The sequence below is a fragment of the Balaenoptera borealis genome, assembly GCF_965194805.1.
Source record: "Balaenoptera borealis genome assembly, chromosome: 1".
NCBI classification, from domain to species: domain Eukaryota; kingdom Metazoa; phylum Chordata; class Mammalia; order Artiodactyla; family Balaenopteridae; genus Balaenoptera; species Balaenoptera borealis.
Window position 1 is genome coordinate 71,271,846 of NC_138860.1, and position 10,623 is coordinate 71,282,468.

The 10,623-nt window shown below is 61.2% G+C and overlaps 1 pseudogene across 1 annotated transcript; it reads left to right on the plus strand.

Annotated features, from left to right (window-relative positions):
* The first annotated feature begins 5,846 nt into the window (after positions 1-5,846).
* Positions 5,847-9,304, plus strand: LOC309618206 (thimet oligopeptidase-like; annotated as a pseudogene). The gene is made up of 7 exons: positions 5,847-6,018; positions 6,219-6,594; positions 6,674-6,869; positions 7,874-7,925; positions 8,032-8,160; positions 8,797-8,935; positions 9,149-9,304. The product of its transcript is annotated as a thimet oligopeptidase-like (transcript).
* Positions 9,305-10,623: the final 1,319 nt, after the last annotated feature.

Consider the following 10,623-nt stretch of genomic DNA (forward strand, 5'->3'; position numbering starts at 1 on the left):
TATGACCTAACTCAAAGGTAAACTAACTTCCTTGAAACTTCTTAGATTTTAAACTCCCTGGACAATCTCTTGTCCGGTGTGAAGACTAGTGGAATTTTTAAACCTCTAATCTAGGGTAAGGGTGCGGCTTTCATTTTTACCTGCTGGCTTGGGTTCACAGCACCTTTTAAAGACTGCTTGCTTAACTACAGCTGCATACCACATCCCAGCTACAGAAAGTCTTTTCAATGTTTGCCAGTGTTGTTTCCATAATAGTAAACATCACACTTTAGGTGGGCAGGAGTTAGAGTTTTATTATCAGTCTAGGCAAGACCAAAAATTCAAAGCAAGTTCAATTTTGCTTAAGGGAACATTGTAAGGTAACAATTCTTCATATTACATGCCTCACAGGACCCATTTCAAACCATAGAGAATGACACCTTTATGTGTCACTGTCCCAAGAGACAAACAAATGTGAACAACTAAAACATTTAAAAAGTGCACCAAGCTTCGGAAGTCTCAAACAAAACTTGAATTTTCTGTACATACTCCTGCCAAATGAAGTTATTGCCTGTACACCACTCCTCTTGCAAAGTGGTCTTCTATTTCCTTTCATCTGACCTAGATCGGCTAGGAGACCTAGAGAAAGATCAGGACGGCTTGTGATTTCTCTCTTGGGACAGGGATCTCTCTCTTCTCCTATATCTAGAAAGGGACCTGCTCTGGCTGACGGAGAAGGCTCTCCATCTTGGAGATGTGCGGGAGGTGGAGGACTCCTCCTCCCATAATCATCTCGAGGGCGACGACCCCAAGAAGGAGGCGGTCACGATTTCGACTTCTCTTTTCCCCATTCGACAGGTCCACTCTTACTCGGCAGCCACATAGTGTTCTCCCATCTAGTTCTCGGACAGCATCGGCTGCATCTTGGGGATCTTCACATTCAACGAGAGCGAAGCCGGGAGGGTTTTTAGCACCCCACACACTTCAGAGTGGTCCATAATAGCCTAAAGCTCGTTCCAATTCAGCCTTGTTACCACTGTTTCCAAGATTCCCTACATAAACTTTACAGTCCAACGGACAGGAATCACGTTGCAAGACCCTCGTGGCTCCTGGGTTTCACGGGCCACAGGGTGGTCCCGGGCCTCTAGAATCTGGTAGCTGAATCTGCTCGCACAAGCTGTCCTGTGGGGATGCGTTTTCCCCTATGTGTCCAGCCCGGGGCCCTGCTCTCTTGGCCTGGCCTCCCGGGTGAGAGGGTGAACCCCAGCTCCCTGGAGCAGACACTCAGAGCCCTGGTGACCGGACTCACGGCTGACGGGGCTGGAGCGGCGGCTGGACACGTGTGGCCAGCCTGGTGGTGTTTGGCCCCGTCTGCAGTTCCAGTTCCAGCTGAGAAAGAGCCTCCCTGTGTTACTTTCTCCTGGTTGTGTAAGGATCCCCGGTGTCATTTGACAGAAATGTAGACGGTGTGTTCTTTCTCTCTTTTCTCCCTGCTTCCTCTCCTCCCTCGCTGCCTCCCTCTCTCCCTGTACCTCTTTCCCTGTTCCGCTCTCCCTCTACCTCTTTCCCACTCCCTCTCTCGCTCTCCCTCTGTCTCTTCCTCTCTCCCTCCCTCTCTCCCTCTCCCTCCCTCTCCCTCTCTCTTTCCTCTCCCTATCTCCCTCTCTCCTCTCTCCCTCTTCCCTCTTCCTCTCCCTCTTCCCTCTGCCTCTTTCCTCTGCCTCTTTCCTCTCCCTCTTCCCTCTCCTCTTTCCCTCTCCTTCTCTCCCTCCCCCTCTCTCCCTCTCCCTCTCTCCCCCCTCTCTCTCCCTCTTCCTCTCTCCCTCTCCCCTGTCTCTGCCTCTCCCTCCGTCTCTCCCTCTGGGAGGGAGTGAGGGAGATGGAGAGATGGAGGGAGCGGGAGAGTTGGAGGGAGAGGGAGAGGGAGAGGGAGAAGAGGGAGGAGAGGGAGGGAGAAGACGTCTCTCCCTCCCTCCCTCCCTCTGCCTCCCTCCCTCTCCTCCCTTTCCCTCTCCCTCCGTCTCTCCGTCTCCCTCACTCCCTCTCAGAGAGGGAGAGACGGAGGGAGAGGCAAAGACAAGGGAGAGGGGGAGAGGGGGAGAGGGAGAGAGGGAGGGGGAGAGAGAGGGGGGAGAGAGGGAGAGCTCTCTTCCTCCCTCCTTCTCCCTCTCTCCTCCTTCTCTCCCTCTCTCCCTCACCCTCTCTCCCTCTCCCTCCCTCCATCACTTTCCCTCCTTCTCCCTCTCTCCCTCCCAGAGAGGGAGAGACAGAGGGAGAGGGAGAGGGGGGAGACAGGGACACGGAGAGGGAGGGAGGGAGGGAGGGAGACAGAGAGGGAAGCAGGCACCCTCTCGCCTTCTCCCTCTCCCTACCTCCTTCTCCGACTCCCCCTCTCCTCTCCCTCTGTCTCTCCCTCTCCCTCCCTCCCTCCCTCTAGGAGAGGGAGAGGGAGAGAGAGAGAGGGAGGGGAAGGGAGACGGAGAGGGAGAGACGTCTCGCCCTCCTTCCCTCTCCCTCCCTCGCCCTTTCCCTTCCTCTCTCCCTCTCCCTCCCTCTGTCTCACCCTCTCCCTCCCTCTGTCTCTCCCTCTCCCTCCCTCTGTCTCTCCCTCTCCCTCACTCCCTCCCAGAGAGGGAGAGATGGAGGGAGAGGGAGAGACGAGGGAGAGGGGGAGAGGGAGAGAGGGAGGGGGGAGAGAGGGAGAGGGAAGAGGGAGAGTGGGAGAGAGGGAGAGAAGGAGGAGAGAGGGAAAGGGAGGAAGAGACCTCTCTCTTTCTCCCTCTCTCCGTCTCTCCCTCTCTCCCCCTCTCTCTCCCTCTCCCTCTCTCCCTCTTCCCTCTCTGCCTCTTCCCTCTGCTTCTTTCCTCTGCCTCTTTCCTCTCCCTCTTCCCTCTCCTCTTTCCCTCTCCTTCTCTCCCTCCCCTCTCCCTCTGGGAGGGAGTGAGGGAGATGGAGAGATGGAGGGAGCGGGAGAGTTAGACGGAGAGGGAGAAGGAGAGGGAGAAGAGGGAGGAAAGGGAGGGAGGAAACGTCTCTCCCTCCCTCCCTCCCTCTCCTCCCTTTCCCTCTCCCTCCGTCTCTCCGTCTCCCTCACTCCCTCTCAGAGAGGGAGAGACGGAGGGAGAGGCAAAGACAAGGGAGAGGGGGAGAGGGAGAGAGGGAGGGGGAGAGAGAGGGGGGAGAGAGGGAGAGCTCTCTTCCTCCCTCCCTCTCCCTCTCCCCTCCTTCTCTCCCTCTCCCTCCCTCCATCACTTTCCCTCCTTCTCCCTCTCCCTCTCTCCCTCCCAGAGAGGGAGAGACAGAGGGAGAGGGAGAGGGGGGAGACAGGGACACGGAGAGGGAGGGAGGGAGGGAGGGAGACAGAGAGGGAAGCAGGCACCCTCTCGCCTTCTCCCTCTCCCTACCTCCTTCTCCGACTCCCCCTCTCCTCTCCCTCTGTCTCTCCCTCTCCCTCCCTCCCTCTAGGAGAGGGAGAGGGAGAGGAAGGGAGGGAGAGGGAGAGAGGGAGGGGGAGGGAGACGGAGAGGGAGAGACGGAGAGACGTCTCGTCCTCCTTCCCTCTCCCTCCCTCGCCCTTTCCCTTCCTCTCTCCCTCTCCCTCCCTCTGTCTCACCCTCTCCCTCCCTCTGTCTCTCCCTCTCCCTCACTCCCTCCCAGAGAGGGAGAGATGGAGGGAGAGGGAGAGACGAGGGAGAGGGGGAGAGGGAGAGAGGGAGGGGGGAGGGAGGGAGAGGGAAGAGGGAGAGTGGGAGAGAGGGAGAGAAGGAGGAGAGAGGGAAAGGGAGGAAGAGACCTCTCTCTCTCTCCCTCTCTCCGTCTCTCCCTCTCTCCCCCTCTCTCTCCCTCTCCCTCTCTCCCTCTCCCTTGTCTCTGCCTCTTCGTCTCTCTGTCTCTGGGAGGGAGTGAGGGAGATGGAGAGACGGAGGGAGAGGGAGGAGAGGGAGCGAGGAAGAGGGAGAGAGGGAGGGAGAGAGGGAGAGAGGGATAGAGGGAGGGAGGGAGAGATGTCTTTGTCTTTCCCTCCCTCCATCACTCTCTCCCTCTTCCCCCTCCCTCTCCTGCTCCCTGTCCCTCTCCCTCCCTCTATCCCTCTCTCCCTCTCCCCCCTCCCTCTCCTGCTCCCTGTCCCTCTCCCTCCACCTCCTTCCCTCTCTGGAGAGGGAAGGAGGTGGAGGGAGAGGGTGAGGGAGAGGGAGCACGAGAGGGAGAGAGGGAGAGGGAAAGAGGTATAGGAAGAGCGGAACAGGGAAACAGGGACAGGGAAAGGGGGACAGGGAGAGAGGGAGAGGGAAAGAGGGAGAGGGAGAGCAGAGCAGGGAAACAGGGACAGGGAAAGAGGGAGGCAGAGAGGGAGATGGAAACGGGGAAAGGGAGGGGGGACGGATAGAGGGAGAGGGAGAGAGGGACAGGGAAAGAGAGACAGGGATGGAGGGAGGGAGAGAGGGACAGGACAGGGCAAGAGGGACAGGGAGAGAGGGAGGGAGAGAGGGAGGGAGAGAGGCAGAGGGAGAGATGGAGGGAGAGTGAGAGGCAGGGAGGTAGAGGGAGGGAGGGAGGGAGGGAGACAGAGAGGGAGACAGGGAGAAGGGCTGATGGGGGCTCCCTCCCCCTCCCATCCTCTGCCCACTGCTTTCTCTTTTTTCTGCTTCAACAAACACCAGGCGCCTTTCAGATCAGCCCTGAAGTCAACGTTGATGCTTGGGACGGCCTGACCTCCCCGCTGCCTTCCAGCCCAGGACCACAGCTGGGAGATGAAGTCTGCGGGGCCCTGGGGGGGGGCGGCGGCGGCGGAGGTGGTGGAGGCAGGCACCTCCTCTGACGCCCAATCTCTCCTCGTTTACGAGGCAGCCGCCAGCTCCCCTCCCTGACTCCCCAAGATTTGGGGCCATTTTAATATGTGTCGATAATGCCATGAGCTACTATTTAACTTTTCCACGAGGACCCATCTCCCGAAATGCAGTGGTTTTCAGGCTTGGCTGCACTAGAGAACCCCCAGGGAAAGGAGAGACGTCTGTACCTCCCTCTCTCTCCCTCTCCCTCCGTATCTCCTTCTGGCTCTCTCCCTCTCCTTCTGGGGTGATGCCCGATGAGCTCAGATTCGCAGATGTTCCCCCCATCCCCTCTCTGTGCCTTGCGTGGGGCCTGGGCCTTCTCACTGTGGCCCGGGAACAGCCTCGACATTCAGACATCGGTTCCTGCAAGGACACTTGCGTTTGGTCCATACCGCATGTGGCTGCAGTCTGTGCTTCTCCCGTTTAGCATCTTCAGTAGATGGGGGCTGTGCATGAGCCCTTCATCTTCCCCGCAGACACCACTGGTGCTTGCTCGGCCTCGCGGGTGATGTCCACGGGGGACAGACCTGTGTCCCCACCTTCTTGGGCTGCAGACAGGCCACGTTGGTCCTGTGGTGACTGGGGGCTCCCAGGAGAACCCCACCGCAGACCCAGAGAGGTGGCCCCAGAGAAGGTGGCGTACGCCTGGGGCCAGGCCTCACCAGCCAACCACGGGGCACCTGCAGCAACAGGTCTCTCGCCGTCCAGGGGCTGGGTGTTCGGGCGCCGTGGGGATGAGCTGCTGTCTGCACGGCAGCCAAGTTTGTATTGTTGAGCCCGGGGAGGCCCCTGGGTGGCTCCTGGAGAGCCTGGTCACATTTCTTCCTGCCCTTGGCCTTAGAGCTCATCATGGTTCACGCCGTTTCTGGTTCCAAAAGGACCTGTGTTCATAAAGACCACATGTTAGGACAGCACCAAAGTGTCTAGAAATCCAGGCCAGGAGGAGGAGGGAGGGGGTTTGGCTGTGCCCGCCAGTGGCCTGAGAGCCCTCCCACCCACAGAGACCTGGCCCGGGGCCTGTGGGGAGGGCGTGGCCCACGGTCCCCAGCGCTGGCTGTCTCTGGGTTCCAGGAGAACTGCGCGATCCTCGGGGAGCTGGTAAGGCTGCAGGCTCAGAAGTCCCGCCTGCTGGGATTCAGCACGCGTGCCGACTCTGTGCTGGAGATGAACATGGCCAAGACCAGCCAGGTGGTGGCCACTTTCCTAGGTAACCCCGCCTCCCCGAGTCCCAGTGGGGACGGGGGTCAGGTGGACCTTGACTGGACGTGGTGCTGCCTGAGACCCCACTGTGTCAGCCCTTGGGGGTCGCCTTCCCCAACCCTTCATTCTGCCTCGAGGGGCGTGGGGTGGGGGGCGGCTGGGCGGCTGCCACAGGGACATAGCTGAGCCTCTCCCCTCCGCCCACAGATGAGCTGGCCCAGAAGCTGAAGCCCCTCGGGGAGCAGGAGCGGCCGTGATCCTGGAGCTAAAGAAGGCTGAGTGCCAGAGGCGGGGCCTGCACTTTGACGGGCCCATCAACGTCTAGGACCTGCGCTACTACATGAACCAGGGGGAGGAGACGCGCTACCACGTGGACCAGTACCTGCTCAATGAGTCCTTCCCCATGCAGGTGGTCACGCGCGGGCGGCTGGGCATCTCCCAGGAGCTGCTGGGGCTGACCTTCGACCTGGAGGAAGGCGCCAACATGCGTCACGAAGATGAAGATGTGAGGCTCTACACGGTCCGGGACGCGGCCTCGGGCAAGGTCATCCATCAGCAAGTTCTACCTGGACCTCTACCCTCGGTGCATGCGTGGGAGAACCTGTCGGCCGTGGGCCGGGGCTCCTCTGTGGTAGCGGGGCCTCACCCGCGTCCCTCCCCAGGGAAGGGAAGTCCGGGCACATGGCCTGCTTTGGCCTGCAGCCGGGCTGCCTGCAGCAGGACGGGAGGCGCCAGATTGCCATCGCGGCCATGGTGGCCAACTTCACCAAGCCTACGCCCAACCCGCCCTCCCTGTTCCAGCATGATGAGCTGGAGACCTACTTCCATGAGTTCTGGCAAGCGATGCACCAGCTCCGCTCCCAGGAGGGTGCGGGCGAGGGGCTGAAGGCAGGGGGCGGGGAGGGCCCGGGCTCTCCCGTGGTCCTCAGGCAGGCCCTCGCCACGGGATTCTTCCGCTGATGTCACCCCGCACGAGGAGACGCCCTCGGTGTCAGTTTCCATCATCAAACCCCACGCACTGGGCGCGTAAACAACGGAAGTGGATGTCCTCGAGACTCTGGAGGCTGGAAGTCCCAGATCAAGGAGTCAGGACTGGTTCCCTGCATGTTAAATACAGGTATTCAAGAGTTGCCTTTAAAAAAGACAAAATAGAAGAAAGGAACGTTGCATGCAAGGCTGGTGAGTGATGAGTGATGAGAACCAGAGGTTAGGCTCTGGGGCCGGGAGCACCACGCCCTGTGAGGCCCTGGGGCTGCTGCCAGTCTCGGTGGAGGCTCAGCAAGTCCCAGTGACTTCCCAATGTGGGGGGGGTCCCCAGCTGAGCGTCTGGGCCCAGGACCCAGTGCTCGTTCAGTCTTCCTGCAGTCAGCCCTTCGTCCTGAGAGCGATGCTCTCACAGACTGCAACCGGAGCGCGTGGGGACACTTTACTGAGCTGTGCAGCCGTCACTACTGCCCTGTTCTGGAACATTTCCCTCACCCCAAAAAGGTCCCTCACGCCCTTAGTTATCATTCCCTCCCCTCCCCTGTCCCTGACAACCAGGAACCCACTCTGACTCTGTGGATCTACCTGTTCTGGACGTTTCCCCTCAGTGGGGTCACACCCTGTGTGTCCTTCTGTGTCTGACTTCTCTCGCTGAGCACCGTGTTCTCACGGTGCATCCACGTGGCAGCGAGTGGCAGGGCTTCACACCTTTGCGTGGTCGAGGGCCGGAAAAAAGACAAACGAAAAGAAGGGCACGTTGCCTGCGACTCTGGTGACAGCCGGGGATGAGAACCAGAGGGTAGGCTCTGGGGCCGGGAGCGCCGCGCCCTGTGAAGCCCTGGCGCTGCTGCCAGTCTCGGCGGGGCACGAGCAGCGCCGTCCCCCAGGAGCTGCTGGACAAGCTCATCAAGTCCCGGCTGGCCAACCCCCGTGCGGCCGGGCCGAGGGAAAGGAAAGGGGCTCCCGGACCGCCCGGCTGGAAAGCGCGGCCTGGACACAGTGCCAGCGCCCCCGTCTCCTTCCTCCCGCCCTCCAGGCCTCTTCAACCTGCGCCAGATCGTCCTGGCCAAGGTGGACCAGGCCCTGCACACGCAGACGCCCTCGGACCCGGCCTAGGACAATGCCCGCCTCTGCCAGGAGATCCTCGGGGTCCCAGCCACGCCAGGTAGCCAAGCGCACGCCGGGCCCACCTTAGCGGTCAGTTGGCGGCTACTGCCCAGGTCAAGAGGATCCTCTGGTGGTGTGTGAAGGGGGACCGACTGACGGGCTCTGGTCGAGGCTCGCTGACCTCTGGCCTCTTCCTGCCTGGGTTCCTGGGCTGGTCCCTCCAGCTGTGGCCCGCGGAGTCCGAGGGTGGGCTGGGCCTATCTGCACGTGCTTTCTGGAGAGCCTGGAAGAGGCAGGAGAGGGCTTCATACCCCGGACGGAACGCGTCGACGAGGTTTGCCCGTGCGTGTCGGTGCGGAGACGCAGTTCACTCCCTCGTGAGCGCTTTAACCCGCGCTCTCCCCGTGCTGGAGGGCGAGCCCTGACTCATCCCTCGGAGCCTCGGGCAGCTGTCCCTGTAAGAGGCTTAGGGGTGAACCCTCGTGAGCTTCAGCAGAAAGTCGGCAAAGATTGATTTGTGTCCCTCCACTGAGTTGCCCGCAAGGTCCCCGTTTTCTAGAAGTGTTGGGCCAATACTCCCTCTAGTGGCAGGGGACTCAGACAGGGCTGCTTTGAGGCCCCAAGCTCTGGGCTCTGGGGAAGGGGCACGGAGCGGCCAGGGGGCCGGGCAGGAGCCTCTCCACGTGTGTCCCAGGGACCCACCTGCCTGCGACCTTCGGCCACCTGGCAGGAAGCTACGACGCCCAGTCCTATGGCTACCTGTGCAGCGAGGTGTACTCCGCGGACACGGTCCACACACTCGTTTCAAGCAGGAGGGCGTCCTGAGTGGCAAGGTGAGAGGCCGGCCTGCCGTGCAGACCAACACGGAGGTCCTTGGCCTGGGCCTAGATGCTTGTGCCGCCCGCCTGGGCCTGCCAGGCTCTGAGGGCCCTGCCCAGAACCCCCTGCTCCCCTGCCCTTTGTTGAGTCACAGCAGAGGTGGCCACACCCACACCCTCCGTGAAGGGGGTGCTCCACCCTCCTGCAGCCCCGCCCCCTCTCCTCAGGTTGCCATGGACTACAGAAGCTGCATTCTGAGGCCAGGGGGCTCCGAGGATGCCAAGGGCATGGTGAAGCTCTTCCTGGGTTGTGACCCCATGCAGGACGCCTTCCTCCTGAGCAAAGGGCTGCAGGTTGAGGGCTGCAAGCCGCCGGCCTGCTGACGGCACGGGGTTTTGCCCCCCCGGGCGGGCCGGGTGCCTTAGCGCCCCGTCGGGGCGGGGGAGGGGCCGTGTGTCCTCCCAGCCCCCTAGTCCCCGGCGGCCGGCCTAGGCCAAAAGTCTCCACCTGGAAGTGTCTGGAAAGCCTGGCATCAAGGCTCCCCCTTGTTGCACTAATGCAATCCCTTCCTGGGGAGCTTTCCTGGTAACAAAACGGTTCTTTGAAAACGCAGCCATTAATAAAAAAGACTCTACTCCTGGTCTCTGCCTGCCGTCCCTTCCACCACAGGAGTGGCATGGGGGCCGTCACACTGGGGGGAGTTCTGACCTTGGTCGGGGATCAGCCCTGGGGCCGTGGTGACGCGTCTGGGTCACTGGGAGACGGCTGAGCTGTGGGGTGAGTTCAGACGGGGATGGTGCCCCGCACCCCGACCGGGCAGGCTCTCCAGTGAGGGGGTGTCAGTTTCCTGCCGGCCTCTCGCCCATCACTGTTTGGCATCTCGGGGGCTGTGACTGGCTGGAGCTGGTTCTGGCGGTGGGCACAGCTGCGGGAAGCCCGGCTGTGGCTGTCCCTGTCCCCGTGTCCTGTCCTCCTGCTCACGGCCAGCCGGCTGGCTCCCTCTGGTCATCGGCAGCTGCTGAAGTCTGGACCACAGCAAGGGGCCGCCTTCCTGGGTCCTAGCAATTCTTCCCAAAGGCCTTAGGGAAGTGTTTTGGTGGCAGTAGGAATTCAGAGAGGGTGCTGCACCACTGGAGCGGTAGGGTGGCTCTGGACCGTCCCGTGTGTCCTTCCCTGGCCTTTGAGCTCCTTGGGAGCCCTGCCTCCACAAAGGACGCCAGGCAGCGGAACGAGGGCGCGGGCGGCGCCCCGACCTTCTCCCCGTGGCCCAGGCGGGCAGGCCGTGCCACGCTCTGTCCTCCCCTCAGCCTGCCCGCCCGTTCTGTTGTTATTTTACCGAAGAGGACACAGACATTCAGAGAGGCTAGGGTCCATGCCTGAGGTCTCATATCCAGTAAGTGTCAGAGCCGGGGTTTGAACCCAGACAGCCTGTCCCGGAGACCACGCCCTAACCTCTACACAAACCACCTCCTGGTTCCCTTTATTAGCACAAGACTCATTTCCCTGACAAGCCCAGGCCCCATAAAGGCAACCCTGCCTCCCCCACGTGACCAACCCTTGCCAACTACTCACCCCAGTGGCAGAGGGACGAGCCACACAGGGGACCCGCCCATCTTGGCCATGGGGACACAGACACCCACTCACACCCAGAAGGACCTCCTCTTTACCTTAGGCCACACGCCCATGCCGAAGGAGCTGCTGT